This window comes from Zea mays, chromosome 10, assembly GCF_902167145.1.
Source record: "Zea mays cultivar B73 chromosome 10, Zm-B73-REFERENCE-NAM-5.0, whole genome shotgun sequence".
Lineage (NCBI taxonomy): Eukaryota > Viridiplantae > Streptophyta > Magnoliopsida > Poales > Poaceae > Zea > Zea mays.
The window spans coordinates 77,353,411-77,367,674 of record NC_050105.1 but is presented as its reverse complement, the minus strand read 5'-3'; positions in this window follow the sequence as shown (position 1 = coordinate 77,367,674).

The window sequence follows — 14,264 nt, the reverse complement described above, 5'->3', positions numbered from 1 at the left end:
TCCCAAACCGCTTTAGCAGATCTTGCGTGTACTTCGTTTGGGAGATGAAGGTGCCGTCCTTGAGTTGCTTCACTTGGAACCCAAGGAAGTAGTTCAACTCGCCCATCATCGACATCTCGAATTTTTGCGTCATCACCCTGCTAAACTCTTCACAAGACTTTTGGTTAGTAGAACCAAATATTATGTCATCGACATAAATTTGGCACACGAACAAATCACCATCACATGTCTTAGTGAAAAGAGTTGGATCGGCTTTCCCAACCTTGAAAGCATTAGCAATTAAGAAATCTCTAAGGCATTCATACCATGCTCTTGGGGCTTGCTTAAGTCCATAGAGCGCCTTAGAGAGCTTACACACGTGGTCGGGGTACCGTTCATCCTCGAAGCCAGGGGGTTGCTCTACGTACACCTCCTCCTTGATTGGCCCGTTGAGGAAAGCGCTCTTCACATCCATTTGGTACAACCTGAAAGAATGGTGAGCGGCATATGCTAGCAAGATTCGAATTGACTCTAGCCTAGCCACAGGAGCAAAAGTCTCCTCAAAATCCAAACCTGCGACTTGGGCATAACCTTTTGCCACAAGTCGAGCCTTGTTTCTTGTCACCACCCCGTGCTCGTCCTGTTTGTTGCGGAACACCCACTTGGTTCCCACAACATTTTGCTTCGGACGAGGCACCAGCGTCCAAACTTCATTTCTCTTGAAGTTGTTGAGCTCCTCCTGCATGGCCAACACCTAGTCCGGATCTAGCAAGGCCTCCTCTACCCTGAAAGGCTAAATAGAAGAGACAAAAGAGTAATGCTCACAAAAATTAACTAATCGAGAACGAGTAGTTACTCCCTTGCTGATGTCACCCAGAATTTGGTCGACGGGATGATCCCTTTGAATCATCGCTCGAACTTGGGTTGGAGGTGCCGGTTGCACTTCTTCCTCCATCACATGATCATCTTGTGCTCCCCTTGATCACACGCCTCCTGTTGATGAACCTGTTCATCGTCTTGAGTTGGGGGTAGCACCATGGTCGAGGAAGAAGGTTGATCTCGTTCATCTTGTTCCTGTGGCCGTACTTCTCCAATCGCCATGGTTCGTATAGCGGCCGTCGGAACATCTTCTTCATCTACATCATCACAATCAACAACTTGCTCTCTTGGAGAGCCATTAGTCTCATCAAATACAACGTCGCTAGAGACTTCAACCAAACCCGATGATTTGTTGAAGACTCTATACGCCTTTGTATTTGAGTCATAACCTAATAAAAACCCTTCTACAGCTTTGGGAGCAAACTTAGAATTTCTACCTTTCTTTACTAGAATGTAGCACTTGCTCCCAAATACACGAAAGTAAGATACATTGGGTTTGTTACCGGTTAGTAGCTCATACGACGTCTTCTTGAGTAGGCGATGTAGGTAGACCCTGTTGATGGCGTGGCAAGCAGTGTTGACGGCTTCCGTCCAAAAGCACTCGGGGGTCTTGAACTCTCCTAGCATCGTCCTCGCCATATCGATGAGCGTCCTGTTCTTCCTCTCTACCACACCATTTTGTTGTGGTGTGTAGGGAGCGGAGAACTCGTGCTTGATTCCTTCCTCTTCAAGGAACTCCTCCACTTGAAGGTTCTTGAACTCGGATCCGTTGTCGCTCCTTATCTTCTTCACTTTGAGCTCAAACTCATTTTGAGCTCTCCTGAGGAAGCGTTTGAGGGTCCCTTGGGTTTCGGACTTTTCCTGCAAAAAGAACACCCAAGTGAAGCGGGAAAAGTCATCAACAATAACTAAACCATACTTACTTCCTCCTATGCTCAGATAGGCGACAGGTCCGAAGAGGTCCATATGCAGCAGCTCCAGGGGTCTTGAAGTGGTCATCACGTTCTTGCCGTGATGCGCTCCTCCCACTTGTTTACCTGCTTGACAAGCTGCACAAGGTCTATCTTTTTCGAAATGCACGTTAGTCAACCCTATCACGTGTTCTCCCTTTAGAAGCTTGTGAAGGTTCTTCATCCCCACATGTGCTAAGCGGCGATGCCACAGCCAGCCCATGCTAGTCTTAGCTATTAAGCATGCATCTAGACCGGCCTCTTCTTTTGCAAAATCAACTAAATAAAGTTTGCCGTCTAATACACCCTTAAAAGCTAGTGAACCATCACTTCTTCTAAAGACGGACACCTCTACATTTGTAAATAGACAGTTATATCCCATATTGCATAATTGACTCACAGATAGCAGATTATATCCAAGAGACTCAACTAAAAACACATTAGATATGGAGTGCTCATTAGAAATTGCAATTTTACCTAAACCTTTTACCTTGCCTTGATTCCCATCACCGAATATAATTGAATCTTGGGAATCTTTATTCTTGACGTAGGAGGTGAACATCTTCTTCTCCCCCGTCATATGGTTTGTGCATCCGCTGTCGATAATCCAGCTTGAACCCCCGGATGCATAAACCTGCAAGGCAAATTTAGGCTTGGGTCTTAGGTACCCAACTCATGTTGGGTCCTACAAGGTTAGCACATATATTCTTAGGGACCCAAATGCAAGTTTTATCTCCCTTGCATCTTGCCCCTAACTTCCTAGCAATTACCTTCTTGCCCTTTCTACAAATAGCAAAGGGAGCATTGCAAGTATAATAAATGGTAGAAGGTTCATTTGCTACTTTCCTAGGAGCATGAATAACATTCTTTTTAGGAACAACATTTTTCTTAGTAACATTTCTATCATGCACATAAGAAGAACTAGGAGCAAACATGGCATGAGAATCATAAACATATGAGTCAAAAGCATCATAACTTCTATTTGCATTTCTAGTATGTCTTCTATCATGATACAAGAAAGCATGGTTCTTTTTAGTGCTACTAGCCATAGGAGCCTTCCCTTTCTCCTTGGCGGAGATAGGAGCCTTATGGCTTGTCAAGTTCTTGACTTCTCTCTTGAAGCCAAGCCCATCCTTAATTGAGGGGTGTCTACCAACCGTGTAGGCATCCCTAGCAAATTTTAGTTTATCAAAATTACTCTTGCTAGTCTTGAGTTGAGCATTAAGACTAGCTAATTCATCATTCAATTTTGAAATAGAAACTAAGTGTTCGCTACAAGCATTAATATCAATATCCTTACACCTAGTGCAAACTTCAACATATTCAACACAAGAGTTGGATTTATTTGCTTCTACTAGTTTAGCATTTAAATCATCATTTATGCTCTTTAAGTTAGAAATAGAATCATGGCATGTTGACACTTCACAAGCAAGCATTTCATTCCTCTTAATTTCTAATGCAAGGGATTTTTGAGCCTCTACAAACTTATCATGTTCTTCATACAACAAATCCTCTTGCTTTTCTAAAAGTATATTCTTTTCATTCAAGGCATCAATTAATTCATTAATTTTGTCTATCTTAGATCTATCTAAGCCCTTGAATAAACATGAATAATCTACTTCATCCTCACTAGATTCATCATCACTAGAAGAATCATAAGTATTAGCATTACGAGTGGTTACCTTCTTTTCCCTTGCCATGAGGCAAGTGTGATGCTCGTTGGGGAAGAGGGATGACTTGTTGAAGGCGGTGGCGGCGAGTCCTTCGTTGTCGGAGTCGGACGAGGAGCAATCCGAATCCCACTCCTTTCCAATATGAGCCTCGCCCTTTGCCTTCTTGTAATTCTTCTTCTTTTCCCATTTTCCACTCTTCTTTTCCTGGTCACTATCATTATCGGGACAATTAGCGATAAAGTGACCAATCTTACCACACTTGAAGCATGAGCGCTTCCCCTTCGTCTTGGTCTTGTTGGGATGCTCCTTGCGACCCCTTAACGCCGTCTTGAAGCGCTTAATGATGAGAGCCATTTCTTCATCATTAAGCCCGGCCGCCTCAATTTGCGCCACCTTGCTTGGTAGTGCCTCCTTGCTTCTCGATGCCTTGAGAGCAATGGGTTGAGGCTCGTGGAGTGGACCGTTCAACGCATCGTCGACGTATCTTGCTTCCTTGATCATCATCCGCCCGCTCACGAATTTTCTAAGTACTTCCTCGGGCGTCATCATCGTGTACCTGGGATTCTCACGAATATTGTTCACGAGATGAGGATCAAGAATGGTAAAGGACCTGAGTAGTAGGCGGACGACGTCGTGGTCCGTCCAACGCGTGCTTCCGTAGCTCCTTATTTTGTTGATAAGGGTCTTGAGCCGGTTGTAAGTTTGAGTTGGCTCCTCTCCCCTTATCATGGCGAATCGTCCAAGCTCGCCCTCCACCAACTCCATCTTGGTGAGCATGGTGATGTCGTTCCCCTCGTGAGAGATCTTGAGGGTGTCCCATATCTGCTTGGCATTGTCCAAGCCGCTCACCTTATTGTACTCTTCCCTGCACAAAGATGCTAAGAGAACAGTAGTAGCTTGTGCATTTCTATGAATTTGTTCATTTATAAGCATAGGACTATCCGAGCTATCAAATTTCATTCCATTCTCCACAATCTCCCATATGCTTGGATGGAGAGAGAATAAGTGACTACGCATTTTGTGACTCCAAAATCCGTAGTCCTCCCCATCAAAGTGTGGGGGTTTGCCAAGAGGAATGGAAAGCAAATGCGAATTCGAACTATGTTGAATACGAGAATAATCAAATGAAAAGTTCGAATTGACCGTCTTTTTGTAGTCGTTGTCATCATCCTTTTGGGAAGAAGTAGACTCATCACTATCGTCGTAGTAGATGATCTCCTTGATGCGCCTTGTCTTCTTCTTCTTCCCTTCCTTCCGTCTATGCCCCGAGCCGGAGTCGGTAGGCTTGTCGTCTTTTGGCTCGTTGACGAAGGATTCCTTCTCTTTGTCGTTGATCACGATTCCCTTCCCCTTAGGATCCATCTCTTCGGGCGGTAAGTCCCTTTGTGAAGAGAACGGCTCCGATACCAATTGAGAGCACCTAGAGGGGGGGTGAATAGGTGATCCTGTAAAAACTTAACTTATAGCCACAAAAACTTGTTAAGGGTTAGCACAATAGTTGCCAAGTGGCTAAAGAGGAAATCTTGCACAATACGATAATCACAGAGAATTCAACACAGAGGAGACACGATGATTTATCCCGTGGTTCGGCCAAGTACAAAACTTGCCTACTCCACGTTGTGGCGTCCCAACGGACGAGGGTTGCAATCAACCCCTCTCAAGCGGTCCAAAGACCCACTTGAATACCACAGTATTTTGCCTTGCTTATCTTTATCCCACTTGCGAGGAATCTCCACAAATTGGAGTCTCTCGCCCTTACACTTAAGATTCACAAAGAAGCACGGAGTAAGGGAGGGAAGCAACACACACAAATCCACAGCGAAATGCGCACACACACGGCCAAGAATCGAGCTCAAAGACTATCTCACAGTTTCTCACAAGAACAGAGCTCGAATCACTTAGAATCACAAACGGATGCGCAAAGACTGAGTGTGGATGATCAAGAATGCTCAAGAGTTGCTTGGGTGTCTCCTCCATGCGCCTAGGGGTCCCTTTTATAGCCCCAAGGCAGCTAGGAGCCGTTGAGAACAAATCTGGAAGGCCATTCTTGCCTTCTGTCGTCGGGCGCACCGGACAGTCTGGTGCACACCGGACACTGTCCGGTGCCCGATTTCTTTCCTTAATAGGCGCAGCCGACCGTTGCCGACCGTTGCAGATCTGGCTCACCGGACAGTCCGGTGCACACCGGACAGTCCGGTGCTTCCTTCCGACCGTTGGCTCGGCCACGTGTCGCGCGCCGATCGCGCGGCCGACCGTTGGCCCGGCCGACCGTTGGCTCACCGGACAGTCCGGTGCACACCGGACAGTCCGGTGAATTTTAGCCGAAGTCGCCGGAGAAAAACCCGAGAGCGGCCTCTTCGGCCGAGGCAGCCTGGCGCACCGGACACTGTCCGGTGCACCACCGGACAGTGTCCGGTGCACCAGATCGAAACAGCCCCTTGGCTGTACACAGCCAAGTCTTCTCTTCTCTTCTTCTTTCTGTTTCTAACACTTAGACAAGATATTAGTACACAAAACCAATGTACTAAGGCTTAGAAACATACCTTTACTTGTGATTTTCACTTTGTTCAACCATGGGCATATTCTCACATTTAAGCACTTGTGTTTGCACTCAATCACCAAAATACTAAGAAATGGCCCAAGAGCACATTTCCCTTTCAATGTCCTAAACAAAATGTTGTAGGAACCAAGTGGGTCTTCCGCAATAAGCAAGATGAGCATGGTGTGGTGACAAGGAACAAAGCCCGACTTGTGGCCAAGGGATATTCACAAGTCAAAGGTTTGGATTTCGGTGAAACCTATGCACCCGTAGCTAGGCTTGAATTAATTCGTATATTGCTTGCCTATGCTACTTACCATGGCTTCAAGCTTTATCAAATGGACGTGAAAAGTGCCTTCCTTAATGGACCAATCAAGGAGGAGGTCTATGTTGAGCAACCTCCCAGCTTTGAAGATAGTGAGTACCCTAACCATGTTTATAAACTCTCTAAGGCGCTTTATGGGCTCAAGGAAGCCCCAAGAGCATGGTATGAATGCCTAAGAGATTTTCTTATCGCTAATGGCTTCAAAGTCGGAAAAGTCGATCCTACTCTCTTCACTAAAACACTTGCAAATGCTTTGTTTGTTTGCCAAATTTATGTTGATGATATCATATTTGGGTCTACTAACGAATCTACATGTGAAGAGTTTAGTAGGATCATGACTCAAAAATTCGAGATGTCTATGATGGGGGAGTTGAAATATTTCTTAGGATTTCAAGTAAAGCAACTCCAAGAGGGCACCTTCATTAGCCAAACGAAGTACATTCAAGACATACTTACAAAGTTTGGGATTAAGGATGCCAAGCCCATCAAGACACCCATGGGAACTAATGGGCATCTCGACCTCGACACGGGAGGTAAATCCGTAGATCAAAAGGTATACCGGTCGATGATAGGTTCTTTACTCTATTTATGTGCTTCACGACCGGATATTATGCTTTCCGTATGCATGTGTGCAAGATTCCAAGCCGATCCTAAGGAAGTTCACCTTAGGGCCGTAAAACGAATCTTGAGATATTTGGTTTATACTCCTAAGTTTGGCCTTTGGTACCCCAGGGGATCCACATTTGATTTAATTGGTTATTCTGATGCTGATTGGGCAGGGTGTAAAATTAATAAAAAGAGCACATCAGAGACTTGCCAGTTCTTGGGAAGATCTCTGGTGTCTTGGGCTTCAAAGAAGCAAAATTCTGTGGCTCTTTCTACCGCCGAAGCCGAGTATATTGCCGCAGGCCATTGTTGCGCGCAATTGCTTTGGATGAGGCAAACCCTTAGGGACTACGGTTACAAATTAACCTGTTGGGGCGAAGGCAAAGACGCCACCCTTCGCTCGAGGCCTTCGCTGCAGTCGCTGGTCCAACGGAGATAAAACGGGCAGGGACACCCTTCGCCCCATATGACATCAGACGAAGGCCTACGACGAGGTCATCCCACCGTGCGGCCCCGTCCAGCTCGGAGGCCCACGTGTGATCCGGCCCATTGTAACGGGCCCTGCGTGGCCGCAGTGTGTTACGGGCCTAATTTGTAAAGGCATCCCTGTAATTACAGTCTGTAACCCTACTTTATGGGAATATTCTGGGGATAACCTAGGTGTTTGAGGGCACATGCGTCCTTAACACAAGACGCTGGGCGCTCAGATACCTATAAATACCCCCGCACAGTGCCCGTGAGAGGCTAGATTAACAGAGCTATTGCCATCTTGCGCGAGAACCCTGTTAACGTCACTGTTCACCCTTGTTGGATCCCCTTGCAACTGAGAGCAAGTTCCAACATTTGGCGCCCACCGTTCGTGCTACGAGACAACCACCCGCGATGGCACCCAAGAAAGCTAACCCGGAGGCTGACGAGGCTGCGAAGGCAGCACTACTTGCTGCAAGAAAGGGCAAGGCCCTCGCCCTCACCCAATCCACCCACCAAGAGGCCACTGAAGACGACGTTCTCCGCACCTGCGAAGACGACACTCTCCGCACCTGCGGCCCTGAAGGACAATCGCAGCCACCCCCAGGCTTCGCCCCACTGGAGGGCGCGGACCTCACCGAGGACGGTGAAGTCCTCGGCGTCTCAGCGGAAGAATAGCTACAGCTGCGCGCCCTGCGCCTCAAGAACCGCAATCTCCAGAGGCAGAAAGAGATACTGGAGGCCAAGCGCCAGCGCGTGTCCGCACTAGCCAAAGTGCGGCAAATGATACGCGACGAAGAGCAGAAGGCCTAGGACCTCGAGCGGGAGATCGCGCTGATGCAGCGCGAAGGCCACCTTGGCCTGCAGCACGGGCCACCCCTGCAGCAGCGCGCACAACTGGAAGACACGCGTGAAGGCCACCTCGGCCTACAGCATGGGCCACCCCTGCAACAGCGCGCACAACCGGAAGACCCGCGTTTCCCCCAGCGCGACCACACCTTCCCGCACGCCGCGCCATTCCAAGGGGTCAACTACCTTGACGAGCGAAGTCCCCTGGTGCCACACCTGCAAGTGATGCCTTGGCCCGCTAACTTCCGGACAGGGACCTATCCCAAGTACAACGGCAGCACCGACCCAGCACAATACATAATGAGTTATCAGGTCGCCGTTGCATCTTCCGGAGGGGACGACGCCACAATGGCCAAGTCTTTCATCATCGCCCTCGAAGGCCCAGCTCTCACCTGGTTCACCAGGTTGCCTCCGATGTCCATTGATTCCTGGAGAAGCCTCCGGGACAAGTTCCTGCTCAACTTCCAAGGGTACCGCCCAGACACCGACGCCTTGGCCGAACTCTCGCTCTGCAAGCAGCTGGAAAAGGAGACTCTGCGGGAGTATTACCGCAAATTTTTAACACTCAAATCACAGCTGCCCTCAGTCGATGACCAGATCGCTATCCACTACGCTATCAGTGGCCTTCGCACCGGCGTCCTCTATAGCCACTGCATCAGAGATCCGCACAAGAACCTCCAGGAATTATATCAGCTGTTTGAAAAATACGCCAAATCCGAAGAGCTCCACCAGCGCAAGGTTGAGTCCCAAAGGAAGCCCAAAGATGCTCCACAGTCCAGCCGCACGTGGACGGGGACTCCGCAGCAAGACTCCGGTCGAGATGGCCGCAATCAACAGCAAGTGCACAACATCGCCAACCAGCACCCCGCTGCTGACGCCCCTCGTCGCCAGGAATATCCCCCCTAGGGCTGCGGAAATGGAACTCGCGGTAGGGGTCGGGGGCGTGCGCAGTCGCCGTGCCGATTCTACTGCCTCTTCCATGGCGAAGACTGCGCCCACCAAACCAAAGACTGCCCAGAAACGAAGGCCACCAAAGACAGGATGGCACGGGCGCAGCCAGCCGACAACCCCAGAGTTGTCGCACACACTTACCAGCAACGCCCTCCACCATATATCCACGCCCCCGCCCCGCATCCACCGCACCACGCTTACCAACACCATCAGGAAGTACAAATCGTACCTCCCCCACCCCCACCACCACACCAGCAACATCAAAACATCCCCCACGCCCCAAAGCAGGAAGACTTCACCGATCAGCCATATCGAGGAGTCATTCACATGGTAACTGGGGGGTCCAGCACTGACTTCGACACAAAGCGGCAGAAGCGGGACCACTACCGCAGCATCAACCACGTCGTCGTCACTGGCCCAGTCGTGCAGACAAAGTGGTCCCACATACCGCTAACCTTCGACGCACGAGACGTCGACCTGCGCAGCGCCCCCCACAGCGACGCCATGGTTATCAATTGCAGCGTGGCAGGCTGGGACCTGCACAAGGTCCTAGTCGACAATGGCAGTCAGGCGGACATCATCTTCCTCCATGCCTTCGATCGCATGGGCATAAGCCACAGCCTGCTCAAGCCTTCGGACAACCCGTTGTATGGCTTCGGTGGCAAGGGCACCTTTCCTGTCGGCAAAATAGAGCTGCCTCTCTCCTTCGGTGTAGCTCCCAATGCCCGAAGTGAGCAAGTAACCTTTGATATTGTGGATATGGTATATCCATACAATGCCATCATGGGCCGGGGCTCCATCAATAAGTTCGAAGCAGCCATTCACGGATTGTACCTATGTATGAAGATATCAGGTCCGCTAGGCGTTATTACGGTCTACGGCAATCAACAGACTGCGCGCAACATAGAGCGGGACTTCGTGCCCGGTCAGAGAAACGTGCACTGCCTCACGGCCCAGCGCGAGGTCCCCGCGCCCGCCAGCCCAACCGATAAACAACACGACAAGGCACAGCTGCAGAGCATCATGGGACCAAGACTGTCCCCCTCGACCAGGCCACGCCCAAGCAGACAGTCACTATCAGCGAAGACCTCACTTCGCATGAAGAGGACAAGCTCCTCTGCTGCCTGTCCAAGAACAAAGATGTCTTCGCCTGGTCAGCCCTCGACCTGGTCGGGGTCAGCCGATCCATAATTGAGCACAGCTTGGGAATCGACCCTTCGGTGAGGCCGAAAAAACAGCGGCTTCGCAAGATGTCTGACGAGAAGACAGAGGCCGCCAAGGCAGAAGTGCACCGCCTCCTGGAAGCCAAATTCATCGAGCTGGTGGCTTACCCCACATGGCTCTCCAACGTTGTGATGGTGCAGAAAAAGAGCGGGAAGTGGCAAATGTGCATCGACTTCACCAGTCTCAATAAGGCATGCCCAAAGGACAACTTCCCGCTGCCGCAGATCGACAAAATAGTCGATAGCGCGGCCGGATGCGAAGTCATGTCACTCCTCTACTGCTTCTCCGGTTACCACCAGATATACATGAAGGAGGAAGACAAGGCTAGCACCAGCTTTATAACACCCTTCGGCACATATTGCTTCATCAGAATGCCGGAGGGACTCAAGAACGCCGGGTCCACCTTCTCCAGGCTTACCAAGACAGTGCTCGACGGGCAAGTTGGCAGAAATATATTCACATATGTGGACGACATCTGTGGCGGAACTGCCCGAATTATTCCAACTTAAGTGCCTAAGCCCCGCCGTAGAGGCTAGACCACACTTAAATGGGAATAACCCGTCAATCCCTCGGATCTAGTCCGACACGACCACTGATAGGATCAAGTACCACAATCTCACTCGATGGTGAGTCACAGAGCAAATACAATAAAGCATAAAACCATGCATTAAAGAGTATTAAATTATTACATCATCATCGGAGTTTTGCAAAAGTAGTCATCATTGTTCGAAGTGCAGCGGAATAAACTAACGGTAATTAAACAGAGAGATGAGGAAGCCTGTCCCATCACTCCTCATGCTCCTCCTCAGCCGAGGTAGGGTCCCACTCGACAGTCCAACCCGGTGGCAAGATGGACGGCCAAGTCACTCCAGCAACCATGTCCTCCAGAGAACCTGTAAAATTATGCCACAAGCAAGGCTGAGTATACTAATACTCAGCTAGACTTACCCGGTGTGAGGAGTCTACTCCTCTACCTCTAGACATGCAGCTGTTTGGCTGTGGGGTTTGGTTGCCAAAAGCACTAGCTGAGTTTCTAAGTCAAGTTTTAACTTTGTCAATTTAAGTGTGACTCTCTTAAGGCTAAAAGTGTACTATCTACTCATACATAGTAGCAAGCATTATTAGCAATCAACAGCTTATATCAACTCATCATATTTCCACTTGTTACTCAATGCAGTACAATGGATCAAGCAGTCTCATTAGCTGCGAGAAGCAGACGATTCGAATCGAGTTTTTATCCTTGCAAGGTAAACCTAAACACACGACGTGGCGAGGCACTCCGTCCCCACACACATCAACCGTCCCCATCGATTCCCCGTCAACACAGAGGGGCTCACCGCCTTGGCGTACAATGCCTCACTGACCCCGACTGCCGTCGTGCAGTGACCGCACTTGTACCCACCATAACCGGAATGGGAGACCTCGTCTCAGGTCGCGTGAGGAGGGCAATCTGCTGCCAGGTTCAATCAGGTACTAGGCTTACCGATTTACCATATTTCTCGGCATGTGTTTAGTACGTTCAATCGCTTGACACAGGTATCCGCACGTTAATCCTTATTCCATTTTCACCTCGTAGACCACGCATCCCCATGGATCCGTGTCCACCAACCAACTATCAATATGGTATAAAAAGTGGGTACAACCAATTCCTGATCTCGCGCGAGTGCTAGAAAAACCACTCGTCTTCTACCGAGATCCTAATTAATTAAAGCAACTACTCGACCTAGCATACTAGTATCCATCTCAAAAGGATTTCCTGAGATCATGCAACTAGGGTTTCAAATAACTCCTACACTTAAGTGCACAGTACAAGCCTACAAACATTAAGTGTAGTAAAATAGCATATATAAACGGTTATGCATAAAACCGGGGCTTGCCTTCCAAAGCAGTGGTAGGCAGGTCCTCTGGTGCAGGCTCTGGTGCTGGATCTAGGGCTACCTCCTGAGCAGCTCCTTGCTCCGGCACGAGGACGTACTCTCCGTCAGCAAGGTTACAGTCTATCGAATGCAATGAACATGTATGTCATGATTATGCAGGATTTAATAACATTATGCTCAAAAGAAACTAAGTCAAGTAGTAACTTAGGGTTTCTTAGTCACGCGGGGCTTCCAGTGGGTTAGGCTTATTACTTTTTAGGCTTAGGTTTTTATTGAGGATAAACATAGTGGATTTGTATTGTCTTTATACATTTCAGTGGGCAATTTACAAGGGTTTTAGGATGACACTAATTACCATTATTCATTTTCCGTTCTTTAATTTCTACTTATGGTTTCTAGTGTAGGTTTGAACTACGACAGTGGTTTAATAATTTCCAAAAATTCTGTAAAAATTACAGTGGATTGCCATTTGCTATTCTAGCCTGTTTTAAGAATTTGAGGCTTAAAATATAAAGGCTATGCTTTAGACAAAAATAACAAGAGTGGTGTAAAATGGTCCACTTTACACTACATCTCTTAATTAGAGGTGGGGTCTGTCTTAAAGGTTATTTTTGTTGGCATCTAACAGTAATAATAGGCTTCTGTGCCAAAAACCACAGAAGGCTAAGGGGTGGTTATTTAGTTATGATTTTCTAAAGTTTAATGTCAAAAAGGCACTTTCTACTATATTGTTATTTGAAAAATGTGAAACAACAGATTTCATATTTTTCTTAAGTTCTTAATAACAAAACATTAACTATCCCAAGGGTGGGGGTGTTTTCACCTTGGGGTTATTTTTGTAGGGTTTTTCTAAGTTTTCCTTGTTTTATTCAAATAAAAGGTATCCCACTTACTTTATACTCAACCAGGGTATGATAGATTTTTCCAGTGAACTATATTGAATAAGGATCCCAACAAAAATAGGGGTGCCCTCTGGTTCATTATTTGAATCACCTTTTCTATTTTTCTTAACCTTAAGCATATTATAGAATAAGGGGTAAAAACTAACTTAATGAAGTGGACAGAGAGGTTTAACATTTTTAAACAGGTCAGTAGGTAGATATAAACTTCCCCAAATTTTTCTAACCCTAGTCAAATAGTACAACTATTTTTCTTTCTATTATTGAGCTTTTGGCCAAAACTATACTTAAATCAGAACCTTATAGTTTTCTACAGTACATAGGGGTTTTGTATTTTTCTTAAGTAGGTTACATTATTTAGAGTCTGACAAAATTGGTTTGACCAAATTTGGATGAACTAAACAGAAGTTATGAATTTTTAAAGCTTCGGTTCAATTTAAAAAAAAATTAATAAGAGTTTCCTGGAAAAACAGTTTACACCGAGGCCCCTGGGTTTAAACTAAATCAACTCGCACAAATCTACCCCTGTGCCACTGTTCCCTTGGGTCGCTGACAGTTCAAAAAGCCCCCTGACCTTCTCTTCCTCTCACTCGCAATCCTTCCCCCAATGTAAACAGTACCCGCGGGAAAGAAAAGGGTGGCGCGGCTTACCAGCGGCGAGATAGGTCCGGCGAAGGGCAGGGTTGGCTCGGGGAGGCTCTGGCGGTCACAGCGAGGTGCGGCTCGACGGCGGGGATGGCCGGAATCGCTCGGTCCACGTGCGCAGGCGGGGGTTCTTGTCGGCGGCGAGTGTACCGGCCAAACCACGGCGATCTGATTCAATCCAAGGGAACAGTGAGCTTCCTGGGGTGACGTATAGGCTATCTGTGTAGTGAATCGAGAAATGGCTCAGTGATTTACCCGGTCCACGCACTCCGGCGGGGTTGTGAACTCCGGCGACCGTGGACTGGCCTCTCCGGCGAAGCAGGCTTTGATTCCTCGCTCGGGGAGCTTCACTGAGGTATGCTTACTCGCTTCAGAGGGTTGGATGGGGCTGGGGAAAGTT